Here is a 12,804-nt window from a genome sequence, read left to right on the forward strand (position 1 = left end):
GGAAAGGCAGAGGGGGTGGGCGATGGGGAGGGGAGGAGGAGAAGAGGAAAAAGTGGGGGCTCACTTTGGGAAGGCATCCTGGAGGAGGTGAGCTCTCAGTAGGGCTTTGGAGGAAGATTGCACCAAGGATTACTACACTATTTTCTCAGAACACAATGCTTTGTGTGACGCAAACTCTTTAATTCTAAAGCTTTGGCTAATGTTAAAAAACCGTGGAGATGCCGCGGATCGAACCCGGGACCTCATACATGCAAAGCATGCGCTCTCCCACTGAGCTACACCCCCCTTCTAGCTTCTCTAGGCTCAGTTCCCTTATCTGCAAAATGAGGATTCAGTACCTTTTCCCCTTCCTACTTAGACTGTGGGAACTAATTCTCTTGGACCTACCCCAGCACTTAGTACAGTGCTTGGCATATAGTAAGCACTTAACGAATACCATTATTAGTATTATCAGTAGTGCTGAGCACTGCCAAGACATGCTGATATTCCACAGTGCCACTTGGTGGAAGTTTCCCCGCCTCCAGATAATAATAATAATAATAATAATAATAATGGCATTTATTAAGCGCTTACTATGTGCAAAGCACTGTTCTAAGCGCTGGGGAGGTTACAAAGTGATGAGACTGACTACCCCTCTCAGGTGCCCATAATAATAATAATAATGGTATTTGTTAAGCGCTTATTATGTGCAGAGCACTGATCTAAGCGCTGGGGAGGTTACAAGGTGATCAGGTTGTCCCACGGGGGGCTCACACTTTTAATCCCCCTTTTACAGATGAGGGAACTGAGGCACAGAGAAGTTAAGTGACGTGCCCAAAGTCACACAGCTGACGGTTGGTGGAGCTGGGATTTGAACCCATGACCTCTGACTCCAAAGCCCGGGCTCTTTCCACAGAGCCACGCTGCTTCTAAGGATCAGAACATGGTTACCAGGCTGTAGCATAGCGAAAATAGCCTAAAAATAGCCTGGAAATACTCCTGGAAATAGCCTCCAGACTGGAAGTCTGGAGACCTGGGTTCGGATCCTGGCTCCTCCCCTTGCCTGGAAAGTGAGCTCGGGCAAGTCCCTTGATGGCTCTGGGCCTCGATTTCCTCATCTGTAAAAAGGGTGATTAAATAGCTGCTCTCCCTCCCCATTAGACATAAGGATACCCTTATAGACCGTGGTCTATAGACTTATAGTCTTATAGACTATACTTATAGACTGGACTTATAGACTTATAGTCTATAGACTTATACCCTTATAGACTTACCCTTTTAGACTGTGAGCCCACTGTTGGGTAGGGACTGTCTCTATATGTTGCCAACTTGTACTCCCCAAGCGCTTAGTACAGTGCTCTGCACACAGTCGGCGCTCAATAAATACAATTGATGATGATGCCAGATTTCCACTACCAGGTGAGGGAAGACCCGCTGAAAATCAGACGGTCCAGGATAAAGCCAGACTCGTGGTCCCCTGGGGGCCAGACCCATCTTGAGTTGGTGTCAATCAATCAATCGTATTTATTGAGCGCTTACTATGTGCAGAGCACTGTACTAAGCGCTTGGGAAGTACAAATTGGCAACACATAGAGACAGTCCCTACCCAACAGTGGGCTCACAGTCTAAAAGTCCTGTGAACACAGGAGTGCTGTGCTGTGCTACATTTAAAATCATGCATCACTGTTTTCACAGTTTTCACCACCTCCGCAGTAATTCCACTCCATGTCGACATGGCACCCATCAGAGGTAGGGCTGTTTGACCTAAAGAAGCGGTGCGGCCTAGTGGGAAGAGCCTGGGCCTGGAGCCGAGGACTTGGGTTCTAATCTGGCTGCATGACCTGGGTCAAGCCACACACTCTGGGCCTCAGTTCTCTCATCTGCAAAATGGGGGGCCAATCCGTGTTCTCTTTCCTACTCAGACTCTAAGCCCCATATGGGCCCTGATTCTCTTGCCCCCAGCATTTAGTACAGTGCTTGGCACAGCGTAAGTGGTACCTTTCTTCTCCTCAGATTTGGGCTCCCCACACGGTCTGATGCACAGAACCTTTTCTGGGCCATCGAGGCATCCCTGGGATGCCTCTAATGCGGACTTCCGCACCAAGTTGGGTTTTTCCTCATCGTTCCCTCCCGTCCCTGGCTCCAAACCACGGTCTGGCCTCCGCTCCGCCATGGTGTGGAGAAGGAGATTGATGCCCCCTTTTTCGCCCTTGGTGACCCCGCTGGTCACCCCCCTCACCCTTGGGGCCCAACACCAAAGGGGTCACAGTTTGGGGCCGCCCCTGGCTCCCGGGTTACCCCAACGCCTCGACGTTTTGGGGGTCACCTCTTTCCCCTCAGGCCTCATGGCTCTAAGATGGCGGATGGGGCCATGAGGAGAAGCTCAACGGACCGTTGGGGGCGGGACTAAGAGCGGTGAACAGACGCCCTCCTCGTGCTCAACAGCCAATGAGAAGCCGTGGAAGCTGACGGACAGCGCCGGGGACGAATGAGGGCTCGCGCCTGGGGGAGCCTCTTCGGGAGGCCCAAGGGGAGTTGGACGTGTCGGCCAGGGGCGGGTATATGCTAATAATAATAATAATAATGATAATGGTATTTGTTAAGCGCTTACTATGTGCAAAGCACTGTTCTAAGCGCTGGGGGGTTACAAGGTGATCAGGTTGTCCCACATGGGGCTCACTGTCTTAATCCCCATTTTACAGATGAGGGAACTGAGGCACAGAGAAGTGAAGTGACTCGCCCAAAGTCACACAGCTGTCAAGTGGCAGAGGCGGGATTTGAACCCATGACCTGTGACTCCAAAGCCCGGGCTCTTTGCACTGAGCCACGCTGCTTCCCAATAATAATAATAATAATAATAATAATAATAATAGTATTTGTTAAGAGCTTACTATGTGCCAAGCACTGTTCTAAGCACTGGGAGAGGGATACAAGGTAATCAGGTCGTCCCACATGGGGCTTACAGTCACCTCATCAGCAAAAGAGGGACCGTGAGCCCCACGTGGGACAACTTGATTACCTTGTATCCGCCCCGGCGCTTAGAACAGTGTTTGGCACATAGTAAGCGCTTAACAGATGCCAACATTATTATTCATTGCTTAGAACAGTGCTTTGCACCTAGTAAGCGCTTAACAAATGTCATCATTTTTATTATTAATCCCCATTTTACAGGTGTGGGAACTGAGGCCCAGAGAAGTTAAGTGGCTTGCCCAAAGTCACACAGCTGATAGAGAAGCAGCGTGGCTCAGTGGAAAGAGCCCGGGCTTGGGAGTCAGAGGTCATGGGTTCTAATCCCCGCTCTGCCGCTTGTCAGCTGTGTGACTTTGGGCAAGGCACTTAACTCCCCTGAGCCTCAGTTACCTCATCTGGAAAATGGGGATGAAGACTGTAAGCCCCTCGTGGGATAACTTGATCACCTTGTACCGTCCCCAGTGCGTAGAACAGTGCTTTGCACATAGCAAGCACTTAATAAATGCCATCATTATTTATTAGAGAAGCAGCGTGGCTCAGTGGAAAGAGCACGGGCTTGGGAGCCAGAGGTCACGGGTTCAAATTCCGGCTCCGCCAATTGTCAGCTGTGTGACTTTGGGCAAGTCACTTCCCTTCTCTGTGCCTCAGTTACCTCATCTGTAAAATGGGGAATAAGACTGTGAGCCCCATGTGGGACAACCTGATTACCTTGTATCCCCCCCAGAGCTTAGAACAGTACTTTTGCACATAGTAAGCGCTTAACAAAAGCCATCATTATTTATTTATAAGTGGCAGTGGCATTAAGCCACACTGCATCTTAAGGAGCAGCGTGGCTCAGGGGAAAGAGCATGGGCTTGGGAGTCAGAGGTCATGGGTTCAAATCCCGGCTCTGCCAATTGCTAGCTGTGTGATTTGGGGCAAGTCACCTAACTTCTCTATGCCTCAGTGACCTCATCTGTAAAATGGGGATTAAGACTGTGAGCCCCCTGTGGGACAACCTGATCACCTTGTAACCTCCCCAGCGCTTAGAACAGTGCTTTGTACATAGCGCTTAATAAATGCTATTATTATTATTATTATTATTACTATTATTATTATTATTATTATTATTAAAGTCCCACCCGTGTAAACAGCTCGCGCTCAGCACATAGACCTCTGAGTTTGTGGACCCTGTATTTGAATGGGAGGTTCCGTGTTGAGCTGTTCCCGCCCCCCCGGGAGGGGAACTAAAGATGCCTGACTTGGTGCAAGCTGTGTTTTCGTGTTGTGTTGTGTCCTTAAGTTTTTATGCCATATCTCACTGGAAGTGGTGGCAGTAAGCACTTAACAAAAGCCACAATTATTAAAAGTAAACATTTGGAGCTGCTTGCTGTCATGGAAAGAGCACAACTTTGAGAAGCAGTGTACCCTGCTGCATAGAGTGTGGGCCTGAGACAGAGGTCGTGGGTTCTAATCCCGCCTCTGCCATTTGTCTGCTGTGTGACTTTAGGCAAGTCATTTAACTTCTCTGTGCCTTAGTTCCCTCCTCTGTAAAATGGGGATTAAGACTGTGAACCCCACGTGGGACAACCCCATTACCTTGTATCCTCCCCCCAGCGCTTAGTACAGTCCGTGGCACATAGTAAGCGCTTAACAAACACCATTATTATTATTATTATTTTTGCCCCAATGCCTAGTACAGTGCCTGGCACATAATAAGCATTGCGATCGCTCACACCCTGGCCAGCGAAACAAGTCAGAGGGACTGACAGTGAGCGGTAGGAAACACTAACACACCCCATAACTTCCGGGGCTGGGTGAGCCGAAAAATTAGACATGCAATGAGTAAATTGTGATGGGTCTTGTCACACAATACTTTTTGCCCTCAAATGTTGCCTGCAGAAGGGAAGAGGAGTAGGAGTAGCAGGGTATATCTGGGAAGGGGACTTCCATGAACTCTTTGTAATAACAATAATAATAATAGCATTTATTAAGCGCTTAGTATGTGCAAAGCACTGTTCTAATAATAATGGCATTTATTAAGTGCTTACTATGTGCAAAGTATTGGGGAGGATACAAGGTGATCAGGTTGTCCCACAGGTGTTCACAGTCTTCATCCCCATTTTACAGAGGAGGGAACTGAGGCCCAGAGAAGTTACGTAGCTTGCCCAAAGTCACACAGCTGACAATTGGCGGAGCCGGGATTTGAACCCAGGGCCTCTGACTCCAGAACCCGGGCTCTTTCCACTGGGCCACGCTGCTTCTGTAGTAGGTTGGAAGTAGGTTTTGTAATAGGTTGAAATTCTGTCACAACAACGTGGCGTGTTACCTCTACCCGGAATTAAGGACGGCCGCTCCGTTGGACCCCGCGTGGTGACAACTGACCGATTGGACCTCTTCGCTGGAGCTTGGAGAAATGAATATTATCCCTTGAGAACTTAAACCCTGCGTGATTTGAAAGGTAGCCCACGCTGGGGTGATTTGGAAAGTAACCCCTGGAGACAACTGGTATCTCCTTCCCGGTTTTACCAGCTGCTAGAACTTGGGTACTGTGCTGGCTTATGAGCACAGTATATATGTTGCCAATTTGTACTTCCCAAGTGCTTAGTACAGTGCTCTGCACACAGTAAGCACTCAATAAATATGATTGATTGATTGATTGATTGACTTTTCGTGGCTTGGGAGTCAGAGGTCGTGGGTTCTAATCCCACCCCTGCCATTTGTCAGCTGTGTGACTTTGGGCAAGTCCCTTAACTTATCTGTGCCTCGGTTACCTCATCTGTAAATTTTTAATCTGTAAAATAGTGAGCCCCACGTGGGACAACCCGATTACCTTGTATCTACCCCAGCGCTCAGAACAGTGCCTGGCGCACAGTAAGCGATTAACAAATGCTATTATTGTTATTATCATTAGTCTAGGAATCGCTTTGCTCCTGAGGAGAACTGTTCGTGGATTCTTCGTGCCATCATATCAATAAACCTGCTTCTGTTACTCATTAACCCTCTAGTCTGTGAGTCCGTTTCCAAGCCTCTGATCTGTGACCTCACAGGTTACTCCACAGTTGGTTCCACCCAGTGATATAAATTTGGTGTCAGAAGTGGGATTGGAGGCAACTGGAATGGATTCCCTGACTCTTTCCTGAAAGACCAGGGGTGGGATTCCCCTAAGTGGGATGTCAACTGGGTTTACCGACATTGGAGCGACTCAGCTGGATTGATGGAAGAGTTCACCACCTGGAGTTCACAGGAAGAAGGGGAAGGGGAAGGTGCGTTGGCCGAGTAGAAGGCGTTTGTGGATTGGGAACTAGGTGCTTTGCTATGTTTAAATAACCAAATAAGTGTATTCCCCTCAAAAAGGAAGTTCAATTTGCCATGTGGAATGAATCTTGCATAATTATTATTATTATTATGGTACTTGCTAAGCACTTCTTATGTACCAGGCATTGTACTAAGCACTGGGGTGGATCCAAAAAGTCGGGCTGGACACAGTCCCTGTCCCAAGTGGGTCTCACAGTCTCAATCCCCATTCTACAGATGAGGTAACCGAGGCACAGAGGAGTAAAGTGACTTGCCCAAGGTCACACAGCAGACAAGCGGCAGAGCCGGGATTAGACGGAGCATGGCTCAGCTCTTCTGACCCTGGTATCTCACTCTCAATCAATCAATCAATCAATCAATCGTATTTATTGAGCGCTTACTGTGTGCAGAGCACTGTACCAAACACTTGGGAAGTACAAATTGGCAACATATAGAGACAGTCCCTACCCAACAGTGGGCTCACAGTCTAAAAGGGGGAGACAAAACAAAACATACTAACAAAATAAAATAAATAGAATAGATATGTACAAGTAAAATAAATAAAGTATTTATTAAAGTATTAAAGTATTAACAAGTAAAATAAATAAAACTCTCACCGTACTAATCCTTAAACCTGTCACTGTGTAGTGGGTGACTGGTTTTTAACAAGTACCATAAAAATCAGGAGACCTGGGTTTTAGTCGCAGCTCCATCACTGTCCTGGCGTGTTAGTTTGGGTAGTCACCTAAGATTATTGGTCCTCAGTTTTCTCATCAGCAAATGGGATAATAATACAATTTAATAATAATTACAGCATTTTAATTCGTGTCAAGCACTGTCGTAAGTGCTGGGATAGATACAAGTTAATCAGGTCGGATGCAGTCTCTGTCCCACCTGAGGCTCACGGTCTATGTAGGAGGGAGAGCAGGCACTGAATCCCCATTTTACAGGTGAGGAAAGCAAGGCCCAGAGAAGTGAAGTAACTTGCCCAAGCTCACACAGCAGGCAAGCGGCAGACCTGGGGTTAGAACCCAGGTCCTCTGATGCCCAGGCCACACTGCTTCCCACCTCTGCCTTTCTCACAGGGATATTGTGTGGATAAAATGAGATACGTGCAGTAATAGTGGAGGCACTGGAAGGAACATAATGAGTCCCAGTGACAGCTCAGCACAACAGGAATACACTTCCAAATAATTTTCCACCAGGTGAACATTCACTTCTAGTGAATATCATTGATAGATATAGATACTATAGGACTCTAAAGAAACAGAGTGACTAAGGGGACAGAACGTGAGCTTGGGAGTCAGGGAACCCGTTTTCGAATCCAGACTCTAGCACTTGCCTGCTCCACGACCTGGGACAACAAATTAAATAATATGCCCAAGGTCCCACAGCAGACAAGTGGTGGAGCCAGGATTAGAACTTCGTTCCTCTGACCCTCAGGCCTGTGTCACCAGGCCACGCTACTTCATCATCATCATCATCATCATCATCAATCGTATTTATTGAGTGCTTACTATGTGCAGAGCACTGTACTAAGCGCTTGGGAAGTACAAATTGGCTACTTCTTGATGTTCTCAGAGAGAGGGAGGGGAGTAGCAGAGATGGGGATGTAGGAGGCTAAACTTGAAATGAGGGCCGAGTTCTTAAAGCAGGCTCAGAGCCAGCCTGGTAAGAATTGGAGAATTTTGTCTGTACAGGCCCCTGGTTCTCAGCTGACATTCGCATTAGGTCTGTCCTTTAGAATCCTCCAGGAGATTCCTTTCTATATTGACCAGTCAATCAATTTATTGAGCTCTCATTGTGTGTGGAGCCCTGTACAAAATGCTTGGGAAAGGACAAGGGTTGGTACACACGATTCCTGCCCACGAGGGCCGTACCAGACGATAAAATAAATTCCAGGCGGGGGAGGCAACTGAGTACAAGGGTAGGGACATAAATGCTGTGGCGGTGGAATATCAGAGTGCTTAGGGAACCGAAGATGCCAACTTGGGGGTGGCATTGGGATGGTGGGGGCGAAGCTATTGGCCCCTCAGAAAAAATCATAATGATAATGATAACAGTAATAAAAAGCAGAGTGATCTAGTGGGTAGCATCCCGGTCTGGGGCAGGTTAAGAGACTCGCCCAAGGGCACACAGCAGACAAGTAATGGATCCAGGGTTGGAACCCAGGTCTCCTGACTCCCACAGATTTAGAGGGTGCCAATCCTGTCGTGCCCCATCACACCCCAGGAGAAATAGAAACTCCTGGCCCCTGCCTCAGCAGGAAAGGATCTTCCCAGGAAACCCTTCTGTATTTCTCCATCTCCTTTCAGTATCTGGGGCTATGCATTCATTTCCCTGGCCCTGGGTGTGTGTCTGTGGGTCTTTGTGTCTCTGTCCACCCCCCTATCCATGTGTACGTGTGCGTGTTGTGTGTATGAATCTGCGGGTACCTCTCCCTGACCTTGTGGGTATGTCAGTGTGTTGGTCCACTTCCCTGATCCTGTGTCTGAGTGTGTGTGTGTGTATCTGTGTCTGCCTTCCTTTCCCTGTATTTGTATTGGTCCGTGTGTTTGTGTGTGTGTGTCTCTCGCTCCCTGATACTGGGTGTGTGTGTGTGTGTTTCTGTATAATTACCTGATATTGTGTGTGTGCGTGCGTGTATGTATATATGGCAGGGGATATATCTGTGTGTCCATCTCTGTGTCCCGCAGCGTGTGACTCTATTTCTTATTTTCTCCCTAGTCTCGCCCCTTGGGCATCCCATTCCCATGTTCACTTCCAACCCTGCAACCTCCCCCACTCCCCAAGTTTCAGGACACGTAGTTTCAACCATTGGCCCCAGTCATCCTACTAACTCCGCTGATGTTATCCTCCCCTTCCTCCAAATACTGCATCCCCACCCCCTGGCCCGGGAGGCCGGCTGGTTGGAATTTTCCACCTTTCTGTTGAATTTCCGAGGAAAACATGCCCTATGGGGCCTGGCCGGGGCCGGGGCTGGGGTGGGGCTGGGACATCGGAGACAAGTCCAGACTCGGGCCCCAGTGCAAACCATGGGGAGAGGGAGGAGGAGGCGGTCCAGGCGGCGGGACCCATGGGAGGTAGATTGCAGATGCCCGGTTCTGGACAGGAGCGGGGCTCGGAGGCTGGGGAGGGAGGCGGGAGAAGGCAGGAATGCCATAGAACAGGAACGGGGAGCCAGGAGACAGCCATGCAGCACGTTTCCCCCCTGCCACCCTATTTTCTGAGGCCTCCAAACCCTGGGTGTTTGCAGAGGGAGGAGACACTCCCCCTCCTCCCTCTTCTACCCCTCCTCCTCTACCTCTGGACTCCTTCTCCTCCTCCCACTCTTCTTTCTTTTCTTCCTTCCCCGCTCCTCCTTCACCTTCCCCCCTCCTCCTAATAATAATTGCACTATTTGTTATGCACTTACTATGTGCCAGGTTCTGTACTAGGCTCTGGGGTTGTTACAAGATAATCAGGTCACGTTCTCCTCCCCGGCCTTCTCTTCTTCCATCGCCTCCCCCTTCTCCAGCTCTTTCTCCTCCTCCTCTTATTCCATCTCCTCTTCTTCCACCTCCGTATTCTTTTCCTTATCTTCCTCCACCTCGTCCTCCTTCTTCAATTCTTTCTCCTCTTCTGCCTCCTGCTTCGTGCTCCCGCTCCTTCTATTCCACTTCTCCTTCTTCTCCTCCCCATCCACTTCCTCCTTCTTCTCCTCCTCCACCTCCCTGCTCCTTCTCCTCCTTCTTCACCTCTTTCTTCTCCTTCTGCTCACACACACATAGACAAGGAAGTGGACACAGACACACACACGTGCAGCCAGGAAAATGAATCCATAGCCCCAGATCCTGAGCGGGGAAGGAGAAATGCAGAGAGGTTTTGCGGGGAGACCTTTTCTGCCGAAGCTGGGACCAGGAGTCCTATTGCAGCTTCTGTTTCTTTCGGGGTGTGATGAGGCAGGGCAGGATTGGCACCCCCTAAATCTGTGGGAGTCAGAAGACCTGGGTTCCAATCCGAGATCCATTACTTGCCTGCTGTGTGACCTTGGGCGTGTCACCTGTCTGGGCTCTACCCCAGGATGGATTGCCCCAGCTGTTGACTCAGAGAATAGGTGCTCATCTGCATCATTTCACAGGAAGCATCATCTTTCTGGCAGTTCCCTGACCCTTCCCTGATCATTCACGCATGGCCTCCATTGGCATTCTACGGATCATGTACGTGTTGCATGGGATTGGCCTGTCAGTTTGCAAATTGCCTGCCACTTCCCTAAGGATTTGCACTGCAGCTGGCCTTTGCCTTTATTGCCCAAAGGAAGGAAGGCACCAGAGGAAGCACACGGGATGGGGTTGATTATTAATTCCCTACGCCAATAATTCCCAGATCTGCCTATCTTGTCTCTGCCATCTTGCATTTCCTCCTGCCTCCGTGTGTCCCACCAACACCTCAAACTTAACATGTCATTCATTCATTCAGTCGTATTTATTGAGCGCTTACTCTGTGCAGTGCACTGTAGTAAGGGCTCGGGAAAGTACAATACAGTAATGAAGGGAGAAAATCCCTGCCCACAACGAGAACAGAACTCATCTTCCACCCCAAACTCCCCATGACTTTGCCATCACTGTGGACACCACCACAACCCTCCCTGTATCACAAGCCTGTAACTTTGGCATTATCCTCAACTCAAGCAGCATGGCTCAGTGGAAAGAGCACGGGCTTTGGAGTCAGAGGTCATGGGTTCAAATCCCAGCTCTGCCATATGTCAGCTGTGTGACTTTGGGCAAGTCACTTAACTTCTCTGTGCCTCAGTTACCTCCTCTGAAAAATGGGGATTAAGACTGTGAGCTCCCTGTGGGACAACCTGATCACCTTGTAACCTCCCCAGTGCTTAGAACAGTGCCTTGCACATAGTAAGCACTTAATAAATGCCATCGTTATTATTATTATTATTATCATCGCTTCTATTCAACCCACATATTCAATCTTTCACCAAATCCTGTCATTTCTACCTTCAGAACAATGCTAAACTCCACCCTTTCCTCTCTATCCAAACTTCTACCACGTTAATTCAAGCCCTTATCCTATTCCACCTTGACTACTGCATCAGCCTCTTCGCTGACCTACCTGCCCATTCCTACTTCGATCCAGACTTCACACTGCTGCTTGGATCATTTTTCTTAAAAATGTTCCATCCGTGCTTCCTCACCCCTCAAGAACCTCCTGTGGTTGCCATCCATTGCTTTGCTGCATCAAAGCAGAAACTCCTCACCATCTGCTTTAAAGCACTTTAATCCACTCTCTCCCTCCTACTCATTCATTCATTCATTCGATCGTATTTATTGAGTACTTAATGTGTGCGGAGCACTGTTCTCAGCGCTTGGGAGCGTACAATACAGCAATAAACGGACACATTCCCTGCCCACAATGAGCTTACAGTCTAGAGAAGGGGAGGCAGACAGATAGTACAAGTAAATAACATTACAGATATGTATATGGGGCTGGGAGGGGGGAAGAGCAAAGAACAAGTCAGGTCAAGGGAAAGGAGAAGGGAATGGGAGATGAGGAAAAGTGGGGCTTAGTCTGGGAAGGCCTCTCGGAGGAAATGAGCCTTCAATAAGGCTTTGAAATCCATTGTCTGTTGGATTTGAGGAGGGAAGGCATTCCAGGCCAGAGGCAGGACGTGGGCGAGGGGTCGTCAGTGAGATAGGTGAGATAGAGGCACCGTGAGAAGGGTAGGACCAGAGAGGTGAAGTGAACAGGACCGGTTTGTAGAAGGAGAGAAGTGAGGTGAAGTTGGAGGGGACAAAGTGGTGGAGTGCTTTTAAAAGCCAATGGTGAGGAGTTATTGTTTGTTGCAGAGGTGGATGGGCAACCACTGGAGTTGTTTGAGAAGTGGGGTGACGTATCCTGAACATTTTTGTAGAAAAAATATTTGGGCAGCAGAGTGAAGTATGGACTGAAGTGGGGAGAGGCGGAAGACGGGGAGGTCAGCAAGGAGGCTAATGTAGTAATAATAATAATAATAATGATAATAATGGCATTTATTAAGCGCTTACTATGTGCAAAGCACAGTTCTAAGCACTGGGGAGGTTACAAGGTAATCAGGGTGTCCCACGGGGGCCTCACAGTCTTAATCCCCATTTTACAGATGAGGTAACTGAGGCCCAGAGAAGTGAAGTGACTTGCCCCAAGTCACACAGCTGACAGTTGGCAGAGCCGGAATTTGAACCCATGCCCTCTGACTCCAGAGCCCGCGCTCTTTCCACTGAGCCACGCTGCTTCTCTATGTAACCTTGGGCAGGTGACTTCACCTCTCTGGACCTCAGGTCCTCATCTGTAAAACGGGGAGAAAGACTGTGAGCCCTAGGTAGGACAGGGATTGTGTCCAACCTGGCTAGCCTGTATCCACCCCAATGCTTAATACATTTCCTTGCACATAGTAAGCGCTAAACAAATACCACAAATACCACAGCCTCAGTCAATGAGACTGACTGGAGCCAGACAGGGAGACATCCTTCCAAACACCCCACATCCTCCTCTTCGAGTAGAGATGCACCAGAACAGTCTTTTGATCTTAGCTACGAGCCTCGTCCAATC

General features: G+C 48.7%; 1 non-coding gene across 1 annotated transcript; it reads right to left on the minus strand.

The window, feature by feature from the left end:
* Positions 1-213: 213 nt before the first annotated feature.
* Positions 214-285, minus strand: TRNAA-UGC. Its single transcript has one exon. It is a non-coding gene; the product is annotated as a tRNA-Ala (tRNA).
* Between the last annotated feature and the right edge of the window lie 12,519 nt (positions 286-12,804).

This window comes from Tachyglossus aculeatus, chromosome 6, assembly GCF_015852505.1.
Source record: "Tachyglossus aculeatus isolate mTacAcu1 chromosome 6, mTacAcu1.pri, whole genome shotgun sequence".
Lineage (NCBI taxonomy): Eukaryota > Metazoa > Chordata > Mammalia > Monotremata > Tachyglossidae > Tachyglossus > Tachyglossus aculeatus.